Here is a 13,653-nt window from a genome sequence, read left to right on the forward strand (position 1 = left end):
GCAGTGACCAAGGCCGAACCATCCTCAGCTGCTTTCTAAATGATCTTCCTTCCATCAAATGTCCCTAGATATCCTTGTGAACACATTAGTGTGTGCTAGAATGGCACAGATCTGGTGACTGTTTAGGTCTTTGGCTCAGCTCAGACTTTATTTCTGTCCTGAGACTAAGGCCTGGCACCTTCATGGGCAAAAATGTGCTGTTGGGCTCAGGAGGCATTACCTGGGAAGACATATAATTGAGAGCTCTAGGTGTTTTGGGGGTGGGGGTGGGGAGAGACAGCCTGGCTGTTTGAGGAGTAGTAGTTTAGAAGGGCATAGAGTGGAAGAAAACATGAAAACTGGAGATCAAGTAGAGGTAAGCACAAAGATTTAGGTGAGCAGTTTACTTATCTTGTACATATCCCACCACAGCATTTGCTTTAAGACCAAGTTCAACTGCAAAGGCAAGTGATGATACCCACATCTCACAATGAATAAAAACTCACACTCACTCAAGCAAGAATTGGATGGCTCAGTGGAAAAGAGAGAGGTAGAGAGGTAGAGGTAGACAGGAGGGACCTGGGAGAAAATTGCAGAGAACCGAGAATGTAGGTAGGAGAGGGCACAATTTTCCATTAAAATCAGTGAAGTTCAAGAGGTTAGAGGTGCACAAGTAGGCTACAGGGCTGGAAGAGGTTGCAGAGGTAAAAGGTAGCGTGTAGCTATGGAAGAAGTTGAAAAGACAATGATGCCATGACCAAGTTTTAGAGCCTTTTACAGCCTTGGTTCAAACATAGCCACAAGAACAGAATTCCAGAAGGCGAGACAAGAAAAATTGCCCCAAACATTAGAATATTATTTGGCATCAAGAAAAAAAACTGTAAATGTGACTGGGATCAGATGGAAAACTTGCAATAGCTGGATTCATCCCCAACAGAAAATTAAGTAATTTGTTACTTAGGCCAAATACTTTAGCCCCAGCAAGGAGAGCTCTTCAGGACATTGTCCCAGGCCACGCCACTTCCATCACTACTTCATCACCGTCTCTCATTACATAGTCATAATTCTGGATGTTCACTCACTTGTACAATTCCATCCACAATTCCCCAGAGAACGAAGTAGGCTGTACCCTCTTGTTGCCAACATCCAGACCTGGGCTGGTAAATAGCAAGCAACATTCATGCCACGGAAGTGTCAGGTAATGACGATCTGTAATAAGAGATGCTCACCATTCAGCAGCAGCGCTATTACTGAGTCCTCCCCAGTTGCCATTCTAGGTGTCCCCACTGACTAGAAATTCAACCACAGGCCTTATTGAAAAGATTTAAGTGCACACTTGTATATGTTATATTAAACGGAAGGTAATTCAATTTGAATGTGTTCTAATATCTTCATGAAAATGCAGTATTTGACAGCATCCTTGAATAATCTTCATCATTGGGTTATCTAATGCCTCTTCCCTCTAGGACTGCACAAATAAATCTCTTTTAATAAATGCAGATGAGTAACATTTCAAATACAAGGAAGACTGTTCAGCTAGGATAAGCAAATACTCACTTCAAGCACTCAGACCAGTCAAAAGAAAAATTATTATAGTTGCATTTATTAAGGAGCTGAAAATAGCTTAGCAGCCTACATTATTAGCCACAGTTTTATTAAAATTCTTAGCATAAGGGTTCTCAGAATTTGTTGTCTGCCAAAATGACACTCCAATGCTTATGTTTTGTCTCACGCCAAAAAGAAACCTAGCTTAATATTTGTTGATTGAGAACATAGCAATCAGAAGCCCTTAAAAGTTCTGTCAGTCTACTGGTTCATGGCAGATCATTAACCTCAGCTACATGTGTCTATCTTGGTTTAATTTCCTTTCATACCCTTACCAAAAGAAATGTTGATGGATCTCAGACTTAAATTTCAATTAACCCTGCATCCACAGCCCTTTGGAGGAACTGCATACAGTTTTGGTCTCCTTATTCAAGGATGGAAGTTCTTGTATTGGGGACAGTGCAGAGAAAGACACTAGGTCAATGCCCGAGATGAAGGGGTTGACGTGAGGAAAGGTTCAGCAGGTCGGGCCTATATTCAGTGGATTTTAGAAGAGTGACTCGACTTTATTGAAACAAATTCTGAAGTGGATTCATATTATGGACACTGAAAGGATGCTTCCTTAGTCGGGGGTACCTATAACCAGGGATCATAGTTGCAGATTAAGAGCTTGTCCATTTCAAATGGAGACGAGGAGGAGTTCCTTCTCTCAAGGTGCTGCGATTCTGAAATTCACAGAGCGGTGGAGGCAGTCACTGAACATAGTCAAAGCGTAGATTGATAGACAATCAAAAACTAAAGGGAGTCATGGGATAGAGAACAGGAAAGTGTGGTTGAGACCATGAAAGGATCAGCCTTGGGATTATTGACTGGCAGAGAAAACACAGGGGGCCAAATGATTTATTCCTGCTCCTATTTTCTATATAACTAGCTTCAAATTTTCACTTTCCTTCATGTGTAATAAACATTGGCTGGATTCCACATCTTTTCTTAAAAGATTCATTTTAAGTGGTGGGGGGGGGGGGGGGGGGGGGGGTGCGGCTTACTGTCCTGACCAGTAGTGATTGCTCATCCTTTGCAGTTCATCTGGATAGTACACACTAGGGCCAAGGTGCACCAATTCAGAACTGGAGCTTCCAGTAGAAGCAGTGAAAGGGAGAAGCATGACTCTGGATCAACATCTTTATGCAGTTTGGTTGCACACTAGAAACTGCACAAAATACATACATCTTTTCTAGTTATAAATCTATCATGTTTTCAAAACACATGGATCACATCAGATTTATAACATTTAAGCAGATTTGCATCCATTTCTTTTGATGGAAAGTCTTCCTTTGAAAATTTAGTTCAAATTAAGCCACCTATCTGAAGGCTCCAAAGGGAGGAATCCATATTATAACACACTTAAATGGACAAAATGAAATTAACAATGTAGAATTGTTATTAACATGAAATTCCAGTACAGCAAGCACATCAGGTTTATTATCACTATGGTACTAATTCATTCTGTTCTTGTGCATTTCCCATTTCCCTCAGTCTGCCTTGGTCATCCCTTCATCCGCTGGGACCCTAGCTTATGGAATTCCCACTCCTAATCACCCCAGTCCTTCTTCCCTTGTTAAAACCTGCTCCTTTGATCAGTTATTTGTCAGATTACCTCTTTGTGGGTCAGGGTTAAGTTTCAACTGAGGACTTCCTTACAAAGTGCCTTATGATGCTTTATTACATTAAAGTACCTACACTGAAGTACCTCACTAAAATAGGTGGTATCATCAACAGTGAAGAAGGTTGTCAAAAATCACAGGGAGATCTTGATCAGCTGGGTAAGTGGGCCAAGGAATGGCAAATGGAGTTTAATTCAGGTAAGTGCAAGATGTTGCATTTTGGAAAGTCAAATCAAGGTAGGACTTTGATTCACAGTAAATGGTAGGGCCCTGGGGAATGTTGGAGAACAGAGGGACCTTGGAATTCAGGTACATGGTTCCCTAAAAGTGGAGTCACAGGTAGACAGGCTGGTGAATAAGGCTTTTGGCACACTGGCCTTCATCAGTCAGGGCACTGAGTTATGTTGCAGTTGTACAAGCCATTGGTGAGGCCGGACTTGGAGTATTGTGTTCAGAGCTGATCACCCTACTGTAGGAAGAATGTTATTCAATTGGGAAGAGTGCAGAAAAGATTTATAAGATTATTGCTAGGACTCGAGGGACTGAGTTATAGGGAGAGGTTGGACAGGACAGGACTTTTTCATTGGAGCATAGGAGACAGAGGTGATCTTATAGAAGTGTATAAAATCATGAGGGACATAGAGAGGGTGAATGCACTCAGTCTTTTTCCCAGGGTTGGGCAATTGAGAACTTGAAGGCTTAGGTTTAAGGTGAGAGGGGATAGATTTAATTGGAACTTAAGGGTTTTTCTTCCTCACCCACACATACAAAAGGTGGTAAATATATTGAATGAGCAAATGAGCTGCCAGAGGAAGGGGTTGAGACAGGTACAATAACAACATTTAAAAGCTATTTAGACAAGTACATGGTTAGAAAATAGTTTAGAAGGATATGGGCCAAATGGAACTCGCTTGGATGGGCATCTTGGTTGGCATAGACAGTTGGGCCGAAGGGCCTGTTTCCGAGCCGCCTGACTCTCAGGGTCTATAGTAAGTTTGTAGTCACTGTTATTTTCCCCTAACTCACTTCCCATTTGATTACTAACGATCTGCCAATTAAACATGAATTCAGTATTTTTGGAAGACCAGTGGGGCCACTTGAGGGCATGTAATCAAAACTAGCTCATAAAATAGGAGGTTCTAATGTTGCTGCATTACTTTGGTAGTTGGACATCTAAGCAGGCCTCAGATATGTTAGCTGATTAAACCACCATTTGTGTAAGGGATCGCCCAAAGCAGCAATTCAAGATAATGCACAGTAAAATAAAATTCATAGTAAATTAGGTCAGTGCAACACAGCAGGATATTTAACAAATCATATCATTTTGTCCACACGATTTCCTCAGCATGGTTAAAGCACAAATAGGAAACAGTGGATAATAATCAAAAACTGAATGATTAAGTCAATTGCACTAATATATTCAACTAATCAGTACTGTACATGCATACATTTGCACACAAGACAAGATCTCTGGCTGGAAAGAATTCGTGGTCTAAAAACTCGATTTGTGATATCAGGAAATACATCACCCTGCTGTTATGTACCACGAACTGAGGGATTTGCTTTGGTCACACAAAAACCATGAGGCACTTGACAAGGGCTAATGAAGTTGGAATTTGTTGTGCACTAGCCCCAATAGCTAGTAGGGCACAATTTTCAATAAGGACTATAGAAATACATCTTTGTGGCTAAAAGGAGGCTTGTGGCAGTACACCAAGTACTTGGTGTCAAGCTTGCCTACTATTTGTGTTGCCATATCATTGCTTTCAAGATCTAAGGATGTGACTAGATGACAGTAGGGGTGACGATTTGTAGCATGACCAGATGATTGTGTTACAGTATATTGACACATTGGGTTACTCCTCTTGTCCATAGGTATTGCATTTAAAACAGTCATGCACAAAATATTTGAAACAGAATCATTTTAACATCTTTCCATACCATACATTATTTTTTTTAAAAATGTATGGAATATCTGTTTAACCAACAAGTTCCAAAATAAACTGAAATAAATGTATCCAAAATAAATGTAGAAATAGTAATCTTGGTCAAATCTATTCAAGAGCGACGAGACATCACTAACAATTTTTGGTCTCTTAACTATCACTGATCTATTTAATCATCACTGCTCTGTGGAACCCATATTTAGCACATGACAGCGGTTAGCCTGACAGCGGTTAGCCTGACAGCAATACTGCCTTTATAGTAGTACATTATGCCAAAAGTATTTCATTACTAAATAGGTGTCACAGTGAGATGAATCTTACTGAAACCATTGCATCACATTATAAATCAGGCAGTGAATATATGGAACCATGCATGGCTCTGGGGCAGGGGCAATGAAAGCAAATTCAAGAAGAAATTGAATGGATGAATTTGCAGTGAAACTGTGAGAAGTACAAGGCAGCATATGCATGGGATTTTGGAAAAACAGCTCTCCATGGTGTCCTATTTATTCTAATAATTCTATTATTTGTACCAAACAGTTTGAAAACAGTAGCTTCTTCTCCTTGTGCAAAAACTTTGACAAGCACAGTAATAGAATTGTGGATGGCTGTTGGGAAGAAGGGTTCTACAGCAGTGAATGTCCATACTATGATATCTACTACATACTGGCAACTAGGCCCTTCTTTCTTCCTTCAGGCTTAAAGCTGGAACTCAGAAGGGGCTCTTCAGTGGCTTTGTGCTTTAACTGAGCAGTTGGTCAGTTAGACTAGGTACCTATAGGCTACTAGTCTCAGTTCTTATATCACTGGACAAGAACTACAGTTACTGATCAGTACTTTATTTAAAAATGTATTAAAGAAAAACTGATTGATGTAATTAACTTTAAAAACAGCTTCTTTTGTGAGTTAAAGTGCAAGTTATTAAAGGCAATTAAAGACAGACACTCATATTAAAGTGCTATTCAATATATTAGTTTTTTTTAAAACCTTGCTTTGTTATTTGACAAGTGCATTTATTTAAATTATCTCTTCCAACTATCAATGTGGTTAATCAAAATAATAAAAAATAACATTTTGGAAGATATAAAGATGCCAAATGTCCTCAAGGGATGTGTTGGGATTAGGTTGAAAACTTCTTCAGGCATTGATTCTATCAGACTTTTGAAAAGGTCAGTGGGAAAGTTGCCAGACACTCACTTAGTCATCTCTGTCACCTAGTTTCTTTATTCATTCACAAGACTGGAACACTTAAAGAGTTATACAACATGGAAAAAGGTCCTTCAACCCTTGTGTCCATGCCAGCCAAGATGTATATTCAAACTGATCCCATTTCCCAGCACTTGGCCCATATCCCTCTAAACTCTCGTCATCCATAGACCTGTCCACTTACTTCTTAAATGGTTGCCCCTCAGGTGCTTATTAAACCTTTCACCTCTAACATTAAAACTATGCCCTCTAGTTTTCGATTCCCTAACCCTGGAAAAAAGACTGCTCATCCTGTCTCTGCCCCCTCATGATTTTATATACCTCTGTGTGGTCACTTCTCAGTCTCCTACACTCCAAGGAGTAAAGGCCCAGCCTGCCTAACCTCTCCCAATAACTCAGTCTCTTGAGTCCTGGTAACATCCTTGTAAATCTTTTTTTCACTCTTTCCAGATTAATCACGTCCTTCCTATAATAGGGTGACCAAAACTGAACATAGTACTCCAAGTGTGGCCTCACTAATGTCTTGTACAATCGCAACTTAACCTCCCAACTTCTATATTCAATGTCCTGACTGAAGGTCAGCATGCCAAAGGCCTTCTTCACTGCCCTGTCCACCTGTACTCCAAGGTCCCTCTGTTCTACAACAGTACCCAGGGCCCTTCCTTTCAATGTAAAAGTCCTACCTTGAAATGTCCTTTCAAATTATAATAATTTGCACCTATCTGAAATAAATTCCATTTGCCATTCCTCAGCCCACCTACCCAGCCAATCAAGATCCCACTGCAATTCTTGATTCTCCTCTTCACTGTCTACAGCACCACATATTTTAGAGTGATCTGTAAATTTACCAACTATTCCTTCTATATTCTCATCCAAATCATTAATATAAATGACAAATAACAATGGGCCCAGCACCAACCACCAGCGCACACCACTAGACACAGACCTCCAGTCTGAGAAACATCCTTCCACCATCACATTGTGTTTCCTACTATCCAGCCAATTTTGTATCCAGTTTGTTAGCTCCCCTTGGATGCCATGTAATTTAACCTTCCAGAGCAGCCTACCATGCAGAACCTTATCTAAAGCCTTACTAAAATCCATATATACTACATCTACTACCCTTCCCTCATCAACCTTCCTCATCACTTCATCAAAAGACTCAGTCAAATTCATCAGACAAGACCTCCCACACATGAAACCATGCTGGCTACCCCTAATCAAACCCTGCTTTTCCAAATACAAGCACATCTTATCCCTCAGAATGCTTTCCAGCAACTTACCTACCACAGGTGTCAGGCTAACAGGCCTATCCTTACAGCCTTTCTTAAATAAAGGAACAACATTTGTTATTCTCCAGTCTTCTGGCACCTCACCAGAGGATAGTGTTCCCATAGTGTTCTTGGATATACTTCATCTGGACCTGGAGATGTGTCTACCTTCATAGATCTTAACACATGCAACACCTCTTCTATTGTAATATGGACTGCTCCTGAAACAACTTTATTAACTTTACCAGGTTCCCAAGTCTTCGCATCTTTCTCCATGGTAAAAACAAAGGAGAAATAATCATCGAGAACTCTGCCCATCTCCAGCAGCTCCACACATATATTTCCGTCTTGGACTTTGAGGGGCCCTATTCTCTCCCACTTCACTTCTGACAATGTCTGAATATATTACCTATTTCTAATTTTCCCAGAACTCAACAGTCAAGCATATGGATGGGTCTGAAGTTATGTACAGGCCCAAATCGACAATGATAGCAGATTCACTTCTTGGAAGATCATTGGTGAATCACATGGGTTTTAAGACCACGGTCACCATTAAGGAATCTCTTTTTAGCTCAGATTTACCAACAACTTGAACTTAAATGCTCCATCTGCCCAAGTAGAACTTGAACTTATTCCTCTGGATCAAAAAAGTGTCCAGTGCTCTACAATGTAACTCTTCTTAATTTGGCAAATGGATCTAAAACAAGGCTGAACTCACGTAGCAACCTCTGGGGAAGGGGTCTGCATAAATGCTGTGCTTCTACCACTTCACAAATGGCACTTGGGGTGGGTGAGGGGAGACAACTGCCAAACTAAGACCAGCATAAATCCTTGTTCCTCCTGGAAACGACCAACAGTTGTCTACTTGGGAGCCACCAGGCTTCATTGGACTCCGAGTTTCCCAGTTATAGAACCTTAACTGACACACTTGGCTAAGGATTGCCCTCCTTGGCTCTACATACCCAAGACACAAGAGACTGCAGATGCTGCAATCTGGAGCAACAAACAACCTGTTGGAGGAGCTCAGCAGATCGAGCGGCCAAGTTCCTCCAGTAGATTGGTTTGTTGCTCTACACACCTGATGCCATTGTTAACAGACAGCAAACATTCTAACCCTGTCAAGGCACCTCAGAAACTCTGAGAATGGTTATTCTCATCTCCTGCATCATTCACAGTGAACAAAGAGTGGAACTCCAAAATATTTCCAATTTCTACACGTCTCCAATTGTAAAATATCAAAGTAAGTCAACTGCATATCAAGAAGAATGGTAAAATTAGGATACCCCGATTTCAGACTTTCAAAAGGTGTGAACCAATGAGAAGAAAATTCATAGAACATAGTACAACAAAAGAACAGGCCCTTCAACCCGTGATGTCTGTGCCAACCATGATGTCAACATAAACTAATTCCAACAGCCTGCACATGGTCCATATCCCTACATTCCCTGCTTGTTCGTGTGCTTGTCTAGAAGCCACTTAAACATTGCTATCATATCTGCCTCCCACACTTTCCCTGACAGCATGTTCCAGGCACCTACCACTCTGGGTAAAAAAAAACTTGCCTCACAAATCTCCTTCAAAAGTTACCTCTCTCAGCTTAAAGCGATGCCCTCTAGTATTTGACATTCCTACCCTGGGAAAAAGACTCTCACTATCTATGCCTCCCATAATTTTATATATTGCTATCAGGTCGCCCCTCAGCCTCTAACACTCCAGAGAAAACAATCCAAGTCTACCCAAATTCTCCTTATTGCTAACACTCTCTAATACACGCAACATCCTGGTAAACTACTTCTTCACCCTCTCCAGAGTCTCCAACCCATTCCTGTAATGCAGTGACCAGAACTGCATGCAATAATCCAAATGCGGCCTAATCGAAGTTTTATATAGCTGCAACACGACTTCCCAACTTTTATACTTGACACCCTGATAGATGAAGATACACCTTCTTTACCAGCCTATCTATTTGTGTTGCCACTTTCAGGCAGTCATGGACTTGCTCCCCAAGATCCCTTCGTACATTAAAGCTCATAAAAGGTCTTGCCATTTACGGTATATCTTCCTCATGCATTTGACCTCCCAAAGTGCAACACCTGACATTTGTACAGATTAAACCCCATCAGCCATTTCTCCACCCACATTCGCAGCTACTCTATATCCTTTCTTTTTCAATCTTTTTATTGAATTTCAAATTAATATACATAACATTAGTGATTATACACACGGTGCGAAGAAATCCGAATAACAATAATAACAGTTAATATATACCCTCACGGGGAGTAAAATATATAATCTGGACCTCCCAATCTCTTACTAAGTGAACATGATACAAAAAAAATTTGAAAGGAAATTTAATTATATGAAAAGAGAACCCCCAAATCAAATAAAAATAATAAAAGCAAACCAAAAACTTAATAAAAACTGGACTGATATTTCTTCGGTTAAAAATAAACATTATTGTGTCATTAGCTCCGCTCCTCTATATTCAAAGGTTATTGAAAGGGATTCAAAAAAGGTCTGCTTATATCATATGGAAATACTGTATAAATGGACTCCAGACTTCCTCAAATTTAAGCAAAGGGTCAACAGTAGCACTCCTAATTTTTTCTAAGTTTAAACATGTTATAGTTTGAGAAAACCATTGAAATGTAGTAGGAGGTATAGGATCCTTCTATTTAAATAGAATGGATCTCTCGGCCATTGATGTAACAAAAGCAATCATACGACAAGCAGAAGCGGATAAATGGCCAGAATCCATCATTGGTAACCCAAAAATTGCAGTAATAGGATGGGGTTGTAAATCAATATTCAATACAGTTGAAACAATATTAAAGATGTCTTTCCAATATTTTTCCAAAAGAGGACAGGACCAAAGCATGTGTCAAGGAGGCCACCTCCGAATTACATCTGTCACATATAGGATTTATATGGTGATAAAAATGGGCTAACTTGTCCTTCGACATATGGGTCCTGTGAACCACCTTAAATTGTATCAAAGTGCCTAGCACACATTGAAGATGTATTAACTAATTGGAGAATTTTCTTCCACGTCTCTATAGGTAAAAGTAACTGGAGTTCTCTTTCCCATTCATTCTTAATTTTATCAAGTGTCTCTAGACATATTTTCATAATCAGATCATAAATTATTGCTATCAAGCCCTTCTGATAAGGAATAAAACCTAACATTTTTCCTGTTATTTCAATTTTATATGGCATCAGAAATTTAGGTAAAATAACTTAAAAAAATTTCTAATCTGTAAATATCAAAAAAAAATGTGATCTAGGCAAATTGTATTTATTAGACAGCTGTTCAAAAGACAAAAAACAGTTATCAATAAATATATCACGAAAGCGTGTTATTCCCTTCATTTTCCATAAAGAAAAAGCTAAATTAATTCTGGATGGTTGAAAGAAAAAAATTGGATTGGATAGGACTTGATAAAATGAATTTATTCAATCCAAAAAATTTACGAAATTGAAACCATGTTCGTATTGTATGTTTAACTATTGGGTTAATCATTTGTTTACTTAATTTAGTATGTGCAAAAGGGAGTGAGGCTCCTAAAATAGAAGCTAATGAAAATCCTTGCACGGACTCATACTCAAGATACACCCATCGAGGACAATGAATTACATCTAAATCATGTGCCCAGAAAATTAAATAGCTCATATTAATTGCCCAATAGTAAAATCTAAAGTTAGGCAAAGCCATACTGCCATCCTTTTTTAATTTTTGTAAATATTTCTTACTTAGCCTTGGGTTTTTATTCTGCCACATATATGAAAAAATTTTAGAATCAATAGTATTGAAAAAGGATTGAGATGAAAGTTGGAACCGCCTGAAATAAATACAAAAGTTTTGGTAAAATATTCATCTTAACCGCATTAATTCCACCAATCAATGATAGAGACAATGGGGACCATTTAGTAAACAATTGTTTAACATGCTCGACTAAAGGTAAGAAGTTAACTCTGAATAAGTCCTTGTGCTTCTTGGTAATTTTAACACCCAGATATGTAAAATAATCAGTCACTAATCTAAATGGTAATTGCCTATAAATTGGGACTTACATATTTAATGAGAAAAGTTCACTCTTATTAAGATTTAATCTATAACCAGAGAAAACACTAAACTGAGCGAGCAGTGATAATGCTGCAGGGATAGATTTCTCCAGGTTAGAGATATAGAGTAACAGGTCATCTGCATATAGTGATACCTTATGGGTCCCCTTTCCACGAGTAATACCTAATATGTTAGAAGAGTCCCGAAAGGCAACTGCCAAGGGTTCCAAGGCAATATCAAATAATAAAGGACAGCCCTGTCTAGTGCCTCAAAAAGCCTGAAAAAGGGGGTTCTCTGATTATTAGTAAGAATTGAAGCCAAAGGTATATGGTATATCAATTTAATCGCGGATATAAAATTTCTCAAGCGTGTTGAATAAATATTCCCATTCGACTCTATCAAATGCCTTCTCAGCATCTAGCGAGATAACACATTCTGGAGTTGTAGATGAAGGGGTATATACAATATTCATTAACCTCCTAATATTAAAATGCAAATAACGATTCTTAATAAATCCTGTCTGGTCCTCAGAAATAATTTGTGGAAGTCAATATTTTGGAAAGTCAAAAATTTTGAAATCCACATTCAATAAAGAAATAGGTCTGTAAGATGCACATTCAGTGGGATCTTTATCCTTTTTAAGAATTAAAGAGATAGTTGCTTCATTAAAGGATTGTGGTAATTTACCTACTGATAGGGCATCTTTAAAAACTTTACCTAACCTGGGAGAGAGAAGATCAGAAAAGGATTTAAAAAATTCAACTATATACCCATCGGGACCAGGTGTTTTACCTGAATTCATTGAAGAAATTGCTTTATTTCTTCCTCCGAAATGGGTGCATCTAATATTAAACATTCATTAGGTGATAATTTCGGAATATCCTGCTGAATCCTGTGACAACCTTCCTCACTATCCACAACTCCACTGATTTTTATGTTGACTGCAAACTTACTCATCATCCCACCTTTATTGAATTTCTAACTGTGAGAGAATCTGCCTATTGGTTTTAAAAGTCAATGATCTATTTTCAGTCCAGGTTTCTAGTCCTGCAGCCTTGAGAGAGGCAGGAATTCAATATGGTCAAGCCTGAAATGGTCTGATAGTACCAGTGGCCAGGACTGAACTTTAATGAGCTCGTTTTGAGCACAGTTCAAAGCTACAAATGTTGCAACCATGAGAATCTGATTTTAGTTCATTAAACCTTTGTAAATGAATTACTTCTGAAAATCCAATCTTCACCTTGACAATAGAAAGTCTTTTGTCTGCACGTTAATGGCATTGAGCAGGTCAGTCAGAACGTACTTGCTTGTATGAATCCCAATAATTGTTTTCAAATGTTCCAGAAATTGCTTTTGAAAACTAAAATAGTACGTTTTTTTTTTTGCTGGCTCCAAAGACACTGTAGCCCCAAGATCAGCAGAGTTGCTAACTAGTAGGTGTGGGCCTTCTTGGCAGTGGGCAAGGGGTTGTTGTTGAGAGAGGAGACATACAGTGAGCTTAATACATCCAAATTGGGAGTAGGCAAGAGAAAAACTTTCCATTATTTCACTGCTGATCACTTTCCAAAGACCCCTGTTGAGAAGTGCAAGCAAGCTCACGCAAGGTCAGCACTGGGCTCGACGATGATGGTTTCTACAGTTAAATAGCATATGGATATTTATGGTCAAATCTGACAGATAAAGAATAATCACAGGACAACAAAGGCAAACATTACTCCAGTTGGTACTGCAAGCAAGGAAAGAGCGCGCTTGGGGGGGGAGAAAGAGGGGAAACGGCAACAGCTCAAGCTGTGTGTGATAACACACTTGAATGTGATCCACCATGAAAACACTGGATTGCACGGATACATGTTTTAAGCTACAAAAATATTCCATGGCCTTAATCCAAATTCTAGCAGAACATCATCATTTTCCACAGATTCCCACAGCTCTTTTTACAATGTTAATTAGGAAATATATTTACACACATATGAATCCTA

The 13,653-nt window shown here is 39.1% G+C and overlaps 1 protein-coding gene across 13 annotated transcripts in view; it reads right to left on the reverse strand.

Annotated features, from left to right (window-relative positions):
- Positions 1 to 13,653, reverse strand: part of LOC127572413 (sorbin and SH3 domain-containing protein 2-like) — a 337,556-nt gene that overhangs the window by 194,242 nt on the left and 129,661 nt on the right. The window lies entirely within an intron of this gene.

The sequence above is a fragment of the Pristis pectinata genome, chromosome 7 (genome assembly GCF_009764475.1).
Source record: "Pristis pectinata isolate sPriPec2 chromosome 7, sPriPec2.1.pri, whole genome shotgun sequence".
Classification (NCBI taxonomy): domain Eukaryota; kingdom Metazoa; phylum Chordata; class Chondrichthyes; order Rhinopristiformes; family Pristidae; genus Pristis; species Pristis pectinata.